Here is a 13,648-nt window from a genome sequence, read left to right on the forward strand (position 1 = left end):
AGAACTCATATGGCTCCTCCAGCAAAAAATTTCTTGGGAAGCGGTTCAAATGGGAGTTGAGCACCTGGAAGTTAATTCCTTAGATTCTAACTATGCCCAGGTGACCCTGAAGGCTTCAGGCACCTTCACCTGCACCACTGTGAGCAATGCCTTCTGGGTCCCGCCCTTTTCCCGTGACTCAGGATTCTCAAACTGGCCTCCTTGGGCGCTACTGCAGCGCCCATCCAGATTTTCCTCTCTCTCCACCTTCAGAATCCAAGCTTCAAATTCCTGATTCTCACCACCTTTCCTTCAGTCTGGAAAAACACCTTTACTTCAGGGAGAGTGATTTTAAAGAGGCACTAAACTGACTTGCATGAAGGTATTAGTGACTGACAGCCTACCCAAATTTTAAGGTAGTGTTTGCATTTTTTCATTACCAAAAGGAGCCTCCCATGGGTTGGAAATCCAGGTGGATATAGGAGAAGCTATGGGCACCGGGGAGGAAATATTCTAGATAATTCCAAGATGATTAAAGACCAGTTTTGAACACTGTGCTGGGAAGCACTAACTTGTTAAGTAGAGTCTAAGCCTGAGAAGCAGCACCCCCCTATTTTAAACCTGCAGGAGATGCTAGCTGGGGAAAAGGTCATCGGGGTCAGTTGGTAGATGTTGCTGCAGTGCCAGAATGGGGATGCGATGAGACCCAGCCAAACTTAAGTTCCTATATCCTTGGAAATTCAATCAAATCCAAGCTTTTGGAGTAATTCTAAGCTACTCTAAATCTCAGCTATTCTAAAATCAAAAGAATAGAGAAAGTCACCGAAAGTGATGGAAAGGCCCAGGTGATCCAGATAAGACTCATTAAAAAGAGAACTGAGATTCTAAAGTTTATTTCACATCACGCTGCATACACCTGAGATGAAAGTCAAGCTGTAGGAAAGAAAAAGACCATATTCAAATGCTACTGCTCTCACTCAGGCATATGGTAAATTTGCAGAAGTTTGTTCTTTAAGCCTAAGAATATGAATCTTGCTTTCCAAAATAAGGTAGGAAAGTGGATTTCTGCCACTTGGCTTCATCAATTTGACAAATAATTCTGCAAACTCAATCCATATCTCTGAATGTAGATATGACGATTTACAGAAAGATCAGCCAAAAGATACCCTTTGAATTACTGTAACCATGACATTCAAATGACCTGACAACACAGCATCAGAATTCAGATAAAATTAAAGAAACTCGGCCATTGCAATCAGAAATGTAAATGAGTAGGAAGAATCTGCTCCCCTGGCCCCCTCCATCCCTATTACATTTTTTCATGATAAATAGCAGCTAATAAACATCTGTTCCTTTTCAGTGTCAAAGGGATCTTGTTTGCAAACATGAACAACCATCACTTTGTTCTCTCGGGAGAAAACAAAACACTATCAATCAAAGCAGAGCTACGTACCCAGATCTGCTGGGGCAGCTGCTTGTTCAAAGCCACATGTCACTGCTCCTTCAAGCCCGCGTGCCAGGACGCTTCTGAATCCTCAGCCCCTGTTCTGAGCAGGGCTGCAGGTTAACGCTTGGAGGCACTGAATGCTCTTACCGATGAAGCCAAGGCTCGCCAACTTAACTGCTTACGTGCTGATTCACGCACGGGGCAGGACGTACCCCAGCTGAGCCTGCTTATGGGCTGAAGCCCCGCACCATCCTTGGAAGGTCACACCTGGAGCTCATCTCGCCATTTTGTACCTGGCACCGCAGCCCAGGAAGGATCATTCATTACCTCACACTGACCTGCTTCTCCCACTTGATTTGGAAAATATGAAATTTTTCCTCGACCACATCAACTACACACCACTCAGAGGAGGCTTTGCAGGACAAATCAGCACAGAGATGTAAGTTAGGACCTTGTTGGATAAATGAGTTCAGCTTGGGCAAGGGGATGCCCCCTCTTTCCTAGGAAGGTTGTAACCGGACGGAGAAAATTGATTACACGTAGTCACCTTGGTAGTTTATGGAAGCATTTACAGTGTTTACATTTTCCCTGGTGTCCTTCCCAGGCTAAACCAAACATGAGTTTCCTGCAATAGTGCCTCAGTTTTCATCACATGGTTACTAGGATCCTTAGAGAAAATGTTGTTCACTCTTCTAACCCTTTGAGGCCCAGACTAGCAGGTATCAAAGGCAGGGAAAATAAATCAAAGATTTCTGATGTTTGATCAGATCTTTGAAGTCCATGTCATTGCACCCACGTCACATGCAGGAAGTACAGGAACTTCGAATTCCTAAAGGAAACCAGTGCCGCTTTCTAGTTATCGGTAGGTCCCTTGAACTAGCAGCTATGGGGCAAAAACTTGCTCCCCAGCCTAAGGTCAAGTCCTTGGTTTCCTTCAGGCTCTAGCTGAGTCCACCCCAGGATTCACACGGAAGCACAAGGCAGGTGCAAGGCACGGAGGAGGAGTACAGAGCGTGGTACAGGGAGGGGCGTTTGGTCAGAAATGAATTATTGCAGGCAGGCAGGAAATCGACACGCAGCTGTGTGGGAATCTGGCGTTAGGGATTTACTGCAAGAGTTCCCTCTTCTCCCCACTGACTGCAGCTGCAGAGTTGCCAGCTTGGGTTATTAGCTACTAACTGGGCTCCAAGGCGCTGGGGCCTCCTTTGCCTGAAGTTGCCTCCACCCTAGGGGCCTGTAAGCTCCAGCAAAGGCAGTGCGAATCCATCTGTGCTCAGACACAGCCTGTAAACTGAATGTGTAATAATAATAATGGTGATATTGTAACAATAGCAGCAGCTACTATGCTGAATGCTTACTGTCTGCCAGCAAATGAGCCAAATGCCTTACATATGCTCTGTAGCAAGAACCGCTAGTTCTTGCACAAAATCTCTATTCCTCTCTTCTTCCTCACCTCCCCTGCAGTCAGGAATAGCCATGGAGCCGAAGTCTGGCCAATGGAAAGTGGGCAGAAGTGATATGCACCAATTCCATTCTTTGCCTATAAAACCTTCCCCATGTGTGATCTTCCAGGCACAGATTTGGAGGGAGATATCCACAGTGACCTTGGAGGTTATGGGAAGAAGAAATTGAACAGCCTCCATCAGCCTGAATGACCACCTAGAGAGAGCTGCTGACTTTTGTAAGAGCAGACATACCTCATTTTATTGTGCTTCACTTCATTGTGCTTTGCAGATGTTGTGTTTTTTACAAATTGAAGCTTTGTGTGGACCGTGCAAGGAGCAAGACTCTGGCGCCATTTTTCCAACAGAATTTGTTCACTTTCTGTCTCTGTGTCACATTTTGGTAATTCTCACAATATTTCAGACTTTTTCATTATGATCATATTTGTTATGGTGATTTGTGATCAGTGATCTTTGATGTTACTGTTGCAAAGAGATCACAACTCACTAAAGGCTCAGATGATGGTTAGCATTTTCTAGCCATAAAGTATGTTTTTGTGTGTGTGTGTGTGGTACCCAGGCCTCTCACTGTTGTGGCCTCTCCCGCTGCGGAGCACAGGCTCCGGACGCACAGGCTCAGTGGCCATGGCTCACGGGCCCAGCCGCTCCGCGGCACGTGGGATCTTCCCAGACCGGGGCGTGAACCCGTGTCCCCTGCATCGGCAGGCGGACTCCCAATCACTGCGCCACCAGGGAAGCCCCCATAAAGTATTTTTTAATTAAGGAATACACATTGTTCTTGAGACATAATGCTGTTGCACACTTTAATAGACTACAGCATAGTGTAAACATAAATTTTATATGCACCAGCAAACCAGAAAGTTCATGTGGCTTGCTCTATTGCGGTATTTGCTTTATTACAGTGGTCTAGAAGTGAACCCACAATATCTCTGAGGTATGCCTGTACTTTTAAATTATGAGGAAAAGAACTGGAGGACAAACCTTAAAAATGTGTTTTTCAAAATTCTTTTAGAGATATGTAAGCAAAACAGTTTAAAGACCACTTGCCAGGCTTCCCTGGTGGTGCAGTGGTTAAGAGTCCACCTGCCAATGCAGGGGACACGGGTTCCAGCCCTGGTCCGGGAGGATCTCACATGTCGCAGAGCAGCTGGGCCCTTGCACCATAGCTGCTGAGCCTGCGCTCTGGAGCCCGCGAGCCACAGCTACTGAGTCCACACGCCACAACTGCTGAAGCCTGTGCGCCTGCAGCCCGTGCTCCGCAGCAGGAGAGGCCACTGCAATGAGAAGCCCATCGACACGACTAGAGAGAGGCCGTGTGCAGCAGCGAAGACCCAATGCAGACAAAAATAGATAAATAAATAAATTTAGAAAAAATTAAAAAAATAAAGACCACTTGTCTACAGAGAAAAGACTAGACTCCTTAACCAGGTATTCAAACTCACCCCGGCCCACACCCTTTCCTTTATCTTTGTCTTTGACATTTCTCCTGGTCTGTCTCCCACTCTGGGCACATGGGTCTCTTTATGGTTCCTAAATGTACCTGTCCTATCTCACCCCTACTCAAACTTTTCCCCTCGCTCAGAACACTTTCCCACTACTCCCCACTTAACGGAGTCACACTTTGCTGAGGCAGTGTGAAAACATGGCTGCAAGTCCTTTGACAAGTCATCCGTGGAAAAGTGGGGATCTATGTCATCTCCCCTTGAATCTGGGCAGGCTACTCACTGCTTGTGTCTGACAGTAGAGACTGAAGAAGTGAAGCCATGTGACTTCTGAGGCCGGGTCACAAAAAGTCATGCAGCATCCATGTTTCCTAGAACACTCACTCTTGGAACTGTTAAGAAAACAAAATTCAACTGAGTACATTGTAAAGATCCTACTGGCTCCCTTCAACGGTTCATGAATCAGGCAGCATTCCATTTAGCAGACAGAAAGGAGCTCCAAGGAGCTGTACAAAGTGAAAGACTTATAGGCAGAAGGGAGCAGGAACAGGAAATTATAAGAGGCCAACAAGCAGGTTGGTTATTGCCAGGTTACTCTCCTTTAAAGGACTGTAGGCATGTATCAGGCAGAGTACCTAACTAGTGATGATCAGGTAATTTCTGACTAGCTGCTTTAAGATTCAATTTCTGGGAAAGCCAAAACTGTAAGTTAACTCGGTTTGGTGACAAGGGGTTTAGCATAAGTGACTCCATTTTGGGCCTGTTGTCTGGCTTTTGACGGAACTCTGATTCACCATGTAAGAGGTCTGGAAATCCTGAAACTGGGGAGACCCTGGGTAGATGCTTCAGTCACAGTTTCAACTGAACTCCTTCCAGCCATCCCCACGAAGGTACCAGATATGCAAGCGAATCAGTGTTAGACTCCAAACTAGTCTATCCGCCAGCTGAATACTGTGGAGTGAACCCCATCAATGCCACACGGAACAGAAGTATCACCCAGCCACGCTCTCCCCAAGTTCCTGGCCCACAGAACCATCAGCCATAATAAAACAGTTGTCATTTTAAGTGACTATGTTTGGAATTATTTGTTATGTAGCAAACATAACTGGAATGCCCTCCTTCAGGGCGCAAGACAGGCTCCATATTTTTCAAGAGGCTTTCTCTGACCATTCTAGCCACTTAAATTTCTGAGTTGTCTGCTCCACTCTATCTCTTTGGAGCACCTTATGTAATAATGAATGGATTTGTTAATTAATAAGAACAGTACCTATGTAACATGAATCATATCTGTAACTGTAACGTGGAGGGACACGGGCTGGAGGAGGGAGTGTTCCCTACCCGGTTTTGTTCTTTCTGGGCATCAGAATCTTGACTGTAATGGTCTGCTAGTATTTATCCAACCCAGCATTTATTCATATATTTATTAAGTGCCTACTATTTACCAGGCAATCTTTTAGACCCTGATGATAGAGTAGTAAACACAGCCAAGTCCTTCTAGTCCTGATGTTTCCATTCTCAATGGAGACGGCCAAACAAAAAATAAAATTAAATAAAATTGATTAGGTTATAAGTGCTAATAAGAATAAAGCACATTAAGAGGTGAGAGAAGGTTGTTTTATACAGTATAAACCGAAGGGTCCTCTCTGATAAGGTGATATTTCAATAGACACCTGAAGGAAATGGGAAGAAAGTAGAAGTCATGCTTACTTACGCCTGGGGGAAAAGTATGCTAGGAAAAAGGAAGCAGCAAACATAAAGGTCCCCAGACAAGAGTGTGCTTGACGAGATGAAGGAAGAAAAGATGGCCAGGGTGACTTGAGCAGAGAGAGCAGAGAGAGCAGGAGAGGGAGCAGTTGGAAATACAGTCAAGATGTGGGGTGTGGAGGTCAGGAAGGGCCTTGGGGATCAAGGTAAGGACTTGAGATTTTGCTCTGAATTAGAAAGTCATTAGAGAGTTTTGAGCAGAGCAATGGCATGACCTGGGCTTCAGAAAGCTTACGCTAGTATCTATCACCTGGATGCTATGCGAAAGCACACACAAAGCACAAGTTTTAGAAGCACACTGATTTGGAGGCTTAGACTAGAAAGCTAGACGTGAAGATGATGTGAAGTGGTCATAACATGGATGTGTTTTGAAGGCAGAGCCAGCAGGATCTCCTGGTGGGGTTAGATGGATAAGAGAGAAAATAGGAGTCAAGAATGATTCCAAAGTTTTCTAGAACTGGTAGAGTGGAGTTGACCTCTGCTGAGATGGGGAAGAGTGTGAGAGAAGTAGGTTTGGTTAAAGAGAATCAAGCATTGGGTATCTCTGCAAAATCATTCTGGAGGGATTCTTTAGCTCAAGACCTTATGAAAATGACTTGCGGAGATTGGTCGGAAGTGATCTAATAGCTGCAAAGATAATGATAGACAAAAGTCTATCCCAGAGGGTGATAGGTTTTCAAGTGGTACAAAGTGGGCACTTTTGATAGTTATGAGTTGGTTTTGCCATGAATTAGAGTCAGGCAAAAGCAATTTTTAAGGAATTTATTGCAAGAAAAATGTTAATTAAATAATAGTACAAGTGATAAATAGTTACAGGGAAAAATCATGTCAGCTATCAAATAATGGATGAACTTCGGGAAATACTGGTGTATAATGTAATATCCAATTAATTTAAGTATCTTTAAAGGTCAGTCTCTGAGAAGAGAAGCCTTAACCATTGAGTCTTTTCTGATCCATCCAAATTGTTATTCATTTACAGTTGGCTAATTGTCTTCTGTGATTCCACCACCACATATTTTTTTTCACGTGAGATTAGTTCAGGAGTGGTGTGTTCTATATCAAAGGCCAAAAATAGCATTTGTAGATTATTCTCATTCAGTGATCATATATAATTACTCAAAGTTTACTCTAATTGCTGTTCTTGTAGTTTGATTGATTTCTGGAAAAGAACATGCTTTCCTTCATAAGTCCTACCTTAACCCCTTGCCCTCAAACCCTAGCAAGTGGGCCCACCTGAGTCTGCAGGCGGCTTCTGCAACACCAGTGATCTTCAGTGCTGCAGCTCAGTGTTTCCTGGGAAGAATCCCTTCCTGCTTAGGGTAGAAACTGGAAAGAAGTCATCCCATGAACCCCAGAATATGACCCTTGCTACTGCACCCCCTGAATACATGTAAGCCCTTTACATTCAGTCCTCAAAACCGCCCTGTGAAGTAGCTACCATTAATCTACCATATTCACAAGTAACACCCAAGGCTCAAGTAGCAGCACATCCAAAGTCATGTGGCTGGTAAGTGACACAACTCATTTTCTGACCCCTAGTTTTTCACTGTTCCTTGGAGACAACAAGCACTTTGCGGGGTCACTTCATCATAATTTCACCTCCTCTCCAACTTCCCTCACCCTACACCCAGGACAAGTTGGGGGAGATTCAGTGATTACTATTTTAGCTAACGATAAGGCTTTTGCCTTGCTGAATGAAGTGTGCAAACTGAGAGGAATTTGGAGAGAGAATACAGAAGAGAAACCTGTGCCAATGGTTGCAAGAGGAGGTTTGGGGGAGAGAGAGAAGCCAGGGGAGAGAACTTGAGGAGGAGTGAGGGGTTTCTTTTTTTTTTCTTTTTAATTTTTAAATTTTATTTATTTTTTATACAGCAGGTTCTTATAAGTTACCTATTTTATACATATTAGTGTATACATGTCAATCCCAATCGAGTGAGGGGTTTCTAATGGGGGTATCTATTTTGTCTTTGTGGAGCATTGGTATAATTTCTTCCGGAAATGTTTGGTAGAATTCACCAGTGAACTCCACTGGGCCTCCAATTTTGTTTTTTTTTCACATCTAATTTTAATTAATTAGTGTGTGATATAGCCCTGTCTCTTCAAGGCCCCTGTTACTGGTAATGCTGCTTCTCCACCTGGAGGCCAGCTACTTAGGTACATTCAGTTTGTGAAAATTAATCTGTGTATATTTTTCTGTATGTATGTAATACTTTGGTAAATCTTCTAAAAATAGTTTCCCTCTTTCAATTTTTTTTAAAGTATCTCGGATTCAAACTGACTTAAATAATAAGGACATTATTAACTCACATAAAAACTCCAAGGAGGGCAGCCCCAGAACTGGTTACTTCAGCGTCCAGTAATATCGTTAAGGACCCCGTTCCTCAATGACATTATGTCAGTTTTGTCCTCAGAGATGCAGAAGTTCTGGGCATTATATGTAGACACAACCTTGCCAAGAGGAAGGGAGTATTTTCATCCTTGGGTCCCTTTTTAAGAGCAAGAAAAATTTCCCAAAAGTAGGTCTGGTAATTTCTTATAAAATCAAACACACATCTACCCTGACCCAGCAATCCTACACCTGGCTATTTACCCATGAGAAATGGAAACAGATATACATACAGGCATACCTCAGGGACACTGGAGGTTTAATTCCAGACCATTAAAGCAAGTCACATGAATTTCCCAATGCTTATAAAAGTTATGTTTACACTATACTGTAGCCTATTAAGTGTGCAATAATAGTGTTATTTCTAAAAAATGTATACACCATGATTTAAAAATACTTTATTGCTATAAAATGGTAACCATCATCTGAACCTTCAGCGAGTCTCTAATCTTTTTGCTGGTGGAGGGTCTGAAATATTTAAAGAATTATCAAAATGTGACAGAGAGGCACGAAGTGAGCAAAAGCTGTTGGAAAAATGGCACCAATGGTTGCTCAGTGCAGGGTTGCCACAGACCTTCAATTTGTAGAAAAGCAGTATCTGTGAAGCGCAATAAAGTGAGTACAATAAAATGAGGCATGTCTGTACATACAGGCACATGTGTACACATACACGCACACACACAGGAAACACATACAAGAATGTTCTTACCTGCCTTGACTCATAATATCCAAAATTTGGAAACAGTCTAGATATCAATCTATAGAAGAGTGGATAAACAAACTGTGGTATATTTATTCAATGGAATACTACTCACTAATAAAAAGGAATAAATTACCAATACACGTGAAAACATGAATGAATCTAAAAACGTTACGCAAAGTGAAATAAGCCATACACGTGGTGGGAAAAAAAAATCAATGGTGGAAAAAGGGTACATAGAGGAGTTTGCCTCTGGGAGTGGGAGAGTGAAAGGCCGGCCAGGATTGACTGAGAAGGGACATAAAGGAACTTTCTGGGAAGATAGTAATGTTCTAGGTCACAGTAGGTTACATAGGTCCACGCATTTGTCAAATCAGTGAATATTCACTTAAGATTTGTGTATTTCGTCATCTATAAATTTTACCTCGAAAAAAAAACTGAATAAATTTTGAATTTTAGTTAATGATATGAATGCCAAAGTATTTAGGTAGAAGTGAACTGATATTTGCAATTTACTTTGAAATGAATTTTTAAAAATAAGAGTAATTGATAGATAAAAATATAGACAAATGGGTTGATATGTGAAATGGCAAGTTAAAAAAATTACAGTATAAACTGGGTGGTGCCTCTAGAGGTTCTCAACGTGAAATTCTCAATTTAGTGTACACAACTTTTTTCATGATAGAACGTTAGTAGGAAAAGGGTTTGTATAAAAAGGGTCTCAAGGCCAAATAAATTTGGAAAATATTAGTTTAATGAAATTTAAGTAGGTTTCTTTAAGGGGAAGATTTATTAGAGCCTTAAATATACTGATATGAATGCTGGATTTATATACACATGCACACGTGCGCACGTGTGTTTGTGTGTGTGTGTGTGTATTCCCTAACTTAGATTCCCCCCACATAAAACCCAAACTGAGGGCTTCCCTGGTGGCGCAGTGGTTGAGAGTCCACCTGCCGATGCAGGGGACACGGGTTCGTGCCCCGGTCCGGGAAGATCCCACATGGGCTGGGCCCATGAGCCATGGCCGCTGAGCCTGCGCGTCCAGAGCCTGTGCTCTGCAACGGGAGAGGCCACAACAGTGAGAGGCCTAAGTACCGCAAAAAAAAAAAAAAAAAAAACTGAAAGGGAAGAGAGAACTGTGAAACAGAGAGCACTGTGCTCTCCAGTCCCCAACATTCCCCTGCCTTCCAGGGACCACCACCAAGTGACTCTCGTCCCCTGGGCTTCAGTCTGGATTTCACTAGCTCATTTCCCTTCAGTCCTGGGCATATAAGACAAGCTGCTCTAAATCAGATCAGAAGCCAGCAGGTCTTTCTGGCTACCTTGGCTGCCTTTCCTGCTCTGACCTCCTTTTAGCAGCAGGAAGATTGCCATCCATTCCTCATCATTTTTGTCAAATGAGAAGACCTGGATTTGGGCCCCCTTCATTCTCAAGAAGAAAATGGATCTCCTAGGGCCTGAACAAATGCACTGTTGTTACTGATTTTAATTGGTGATTAAGCCCTGAACATCTTGAGAAATTAAGCCTGTTTCGATAGCCCAGATCTACAGGAAGCCAAATTGTCACAGCTCTCCATACTCACCATGTGTTAAAGTGACATTTCTGCTCCCCTCCAGTCTAATTTTGGTGACTTTTTGTTTGAATTCACACTTGTGTGAATGTTAATAGCACGGGAGGGTTGCATGTGCTGAACGCACTGACATTTTCTCTCCTGAAGGAAGAAACATATAGCTTTTGCTGTGTGTTGTGTGCCATTGGTGCAAAGGATTGTGCAAGAAGAGGGAACAAGACCTTCTGGCTCTGTTCCCAGATTCAGTTCCTGTTCTAGGAGCCCCAGGGGAGAGCTCATCAGGCAGCCGCTTGGCCCTGAGGGCTCTGAATGTCCGCTGCAAGCTGAGCGGGCAGGGAGACAAGCTCCGTGGAGTCATCTGGTGCCAGCTCCCGAGCTCAGGAACGCGCTCCAGAATCGGGCCAGCGATGCTTCCAGAGCACACATGCGCCAGTGGCACTAATTGGACACGATTCCTCTCAAGCCGTTTACAAGTTCATCCCTGGAGCCTGTGGAGAAATGGAGCTAGCAAACGCCTGCAGCTTCATCTGCCCGCCTCTGGTAGGGAGCCTGCAAGGCTCATTGAAGCAGTTGTAATGTTGTTGCCTGCTGCAAAAAGGAAGTCTGTGCTGCAAACACTCTGTATCCTCACTTCATACCCCTGCCAGGGGTCCCGGTCAGAGCCTAAAACCAGCCAGAGGTCAGAAGTCTCCCTTGGCCAATAAGGCTCGTAATGAACACACTTCCCATAAGCCTGTGGCCTCTTAGAATTCAGAGCCAAAAAAGAAAAGTAAAAAAGAGAAAAAACCCAACAAAACAAACAAACAAAACCCCTCAAAGCCAATGATTTCAGAGACGACGTCAAAACAAACATTCATTTGAAGTCAGATCACGCTTTTTCCAAAATAATTTTTTTTTTTCCTGAACCATCCTAAAATATCAGGGAGTATTGCTACACATCCCAATGGGAAACCTGATACATGCCTTTCCATGGTCACAGGCTCTTCATTAAAAAAAGAATGTATAAAAGACAGACAACTTTGACCGAAACCTCCTTTTCCCCTCGCCTCTCATGCTGATAAATACTATTAGCAGAAAGCAATTCAAACAATACTGGTTCCTCTACATGACAACACAGAGCTGGCTTGGTGAGCAGACACCAAGTGTCAACAGATCAGGGTAGCCATGCATGTCTCTGCTGCCCTGGCTCATCACCGAAGAAGACTGTGTCATGCTATTTCATGAGTCGACCAGTTCTCTAGCAACCATTGTGCATGCACATCCGATGTTCAGAATGCTAGACCAAGTATCTTACCAAAGGTAATAAGGTGTAAATAGGTTCAGACTACTAATAAGTATACTCACTCAGAAGTTCAAATAAAGGCTGAGTCTGTGCTTGGCTTTTCTCCAGTTTTTCTACGGTGGGGTCAGTCTTTTCATTGACTGGGACTTCTTTCTTGGCTCCGCAGGGGTCTTCTTTTCATCTCTCTCACTTTCCTCTCTAGAATGACAGTGGTTGTTTACTGAGCACTTAACTTGTATGCATGCCTCATCACTGCCCCACATTACACCAGAACATAAGTAAAATCATCCCTATTTTACAAGTGAGGAAACCGAGGCTCAGAGAAAACTGGCCAAGGCACACATTGCCAATAAGCAGCAGAGTTGGGACTTGAACACATCTGAGTCCCCAATCCATGCCCCTATTGATACACCATATCTTCTCCTGGAGTTTCTCTTTTCCCCCTCGACAACTATTCTCACTCTTCATAAAACAGTGGAGCCACTCATTCATTGACCCTTTCAACTATCAAGCGTTTATGGAGTACCTAGTACAAAAGATAAACAGAAAGGAGTGCTTAGTTTACTTCCTAAAGAGAAGGCACTTCCTTTGAAGCTGTTATTTTCCTCTACATCTACTCCCCAAAGCTTTCTGGTTCCCACAAGCATGTACATACACAGTCCACTATGGTCTTCAGAGTCCATACTTTTCACAGTTGCACAGTTTTCATTCCAAAACGGCAGAAAGGTAGATGGTCACATTGTTAAAGGTTTCTAGTTGAGAAAGTATGAACTAGAGCAGCTTGTTAGGATCAGGATGTCTCTAGGTTAGATTACTCTAACGATGACCTAAGTGATTCCTATCCTTTCAGGAACTACCCTGGGTTTGTATTTGAATGTGCTTTACTAAGTCTCTCCAAGCACTAGCATCCTAGACGAAATTCACGAGAGAGGGGTTGGACAAAACTCTAGTTGGGAAATAAAGGTAAGTGTAATATCCTGGTTGAAGTTCTTGCTACAACTAACGTGGATTGGAATATCTAAAAGAATAAAAGAACAATAACGCTTGCTATTTCCTACTCACACTGGAAGAATGCTTTGGGTCACCAAGTTAAAATATTTAGAACTTATTTTAGCCAAAGCTAAAAACAGTACTCATCAAAAGAAATAAGCAATTGACTAAACAAACAGAAAATACTGTACAAATGTAACAAATAGAATAGAGTTACAAATGTGGTAGGTATAAATTCAAGCATATATCTTTTATAGTTTCAATGTCCAAGGTCTAAATATACCCATTACAAGACAGAGATTTTCAAAACAGATTAAAAACAAGATGTGAACACTAATCAAAAGAAAGCTCGAGGGCTTCCCTGGTGGCGCAGTGGTTGAGAGTACGCCTGCCGATGCAAGGGACACGGGTTCGTGCCCCGGTCCGGGAAGATCCCAAATGCCGCGGAGCGGCTGGGCCCGTGTGAGCCATGGCCGCTAAGCCTGCGCGTCCGGAGCCTGTGCTCCACAACGGGAGAGGCCACAATGGTGAGAGGCCCACGTACCGCCAAAAAAAAAAAAAAAAAAAAAAGCAAGCTCGAGTAGTTAGCTTAATTTCAGACAAAGCAGACTTCACTCATGA

At 43.3% G+C, this 13,648-nt stretch overlaps 1 protein-coding gene across 1 annotated transcript in view; it reads right to left on the minus strand.

The window, feature by feature from the left end:
• Nucleotides 1-13,345, minus strand: part of ASAH2 (N-acylsphingosine amidohydrolase 2) — a 126,112-nt gene extending 112,767 nt beyond the window's left edge. The window contains exon 1 of the mRNA XM_027111913.1: nucleotides 12,100-13,345. The gene's annotated coding sequence lies outside the window, so the exon portion shown is untranslated. The remainder of the gene's footprint in view (nucleotides 1-12,099) is intronic.
• Nucleotides 13,346-13,648: the final 303 nt, after the last annotated feature.

This window comes from Aethalodelphis obliquidens, unplaced genomic scaffold (genome assembly GCF_003676395.1).
Source record: "Aethalodelphis obliquidens isolate GAN/ISIS:26980383/991018 unplaced genomic scaffold, ASM367639v1 scaffold11, whole genome shotgun sequence".
Taxonomy (NCBI): domain Eukaryota; kingdom Metazoa; phylum Chordata; class Mammalia; order Artiodactyla; family Delphinidae; genus Aethalodelphis; species Aethalodelphis obliquidens.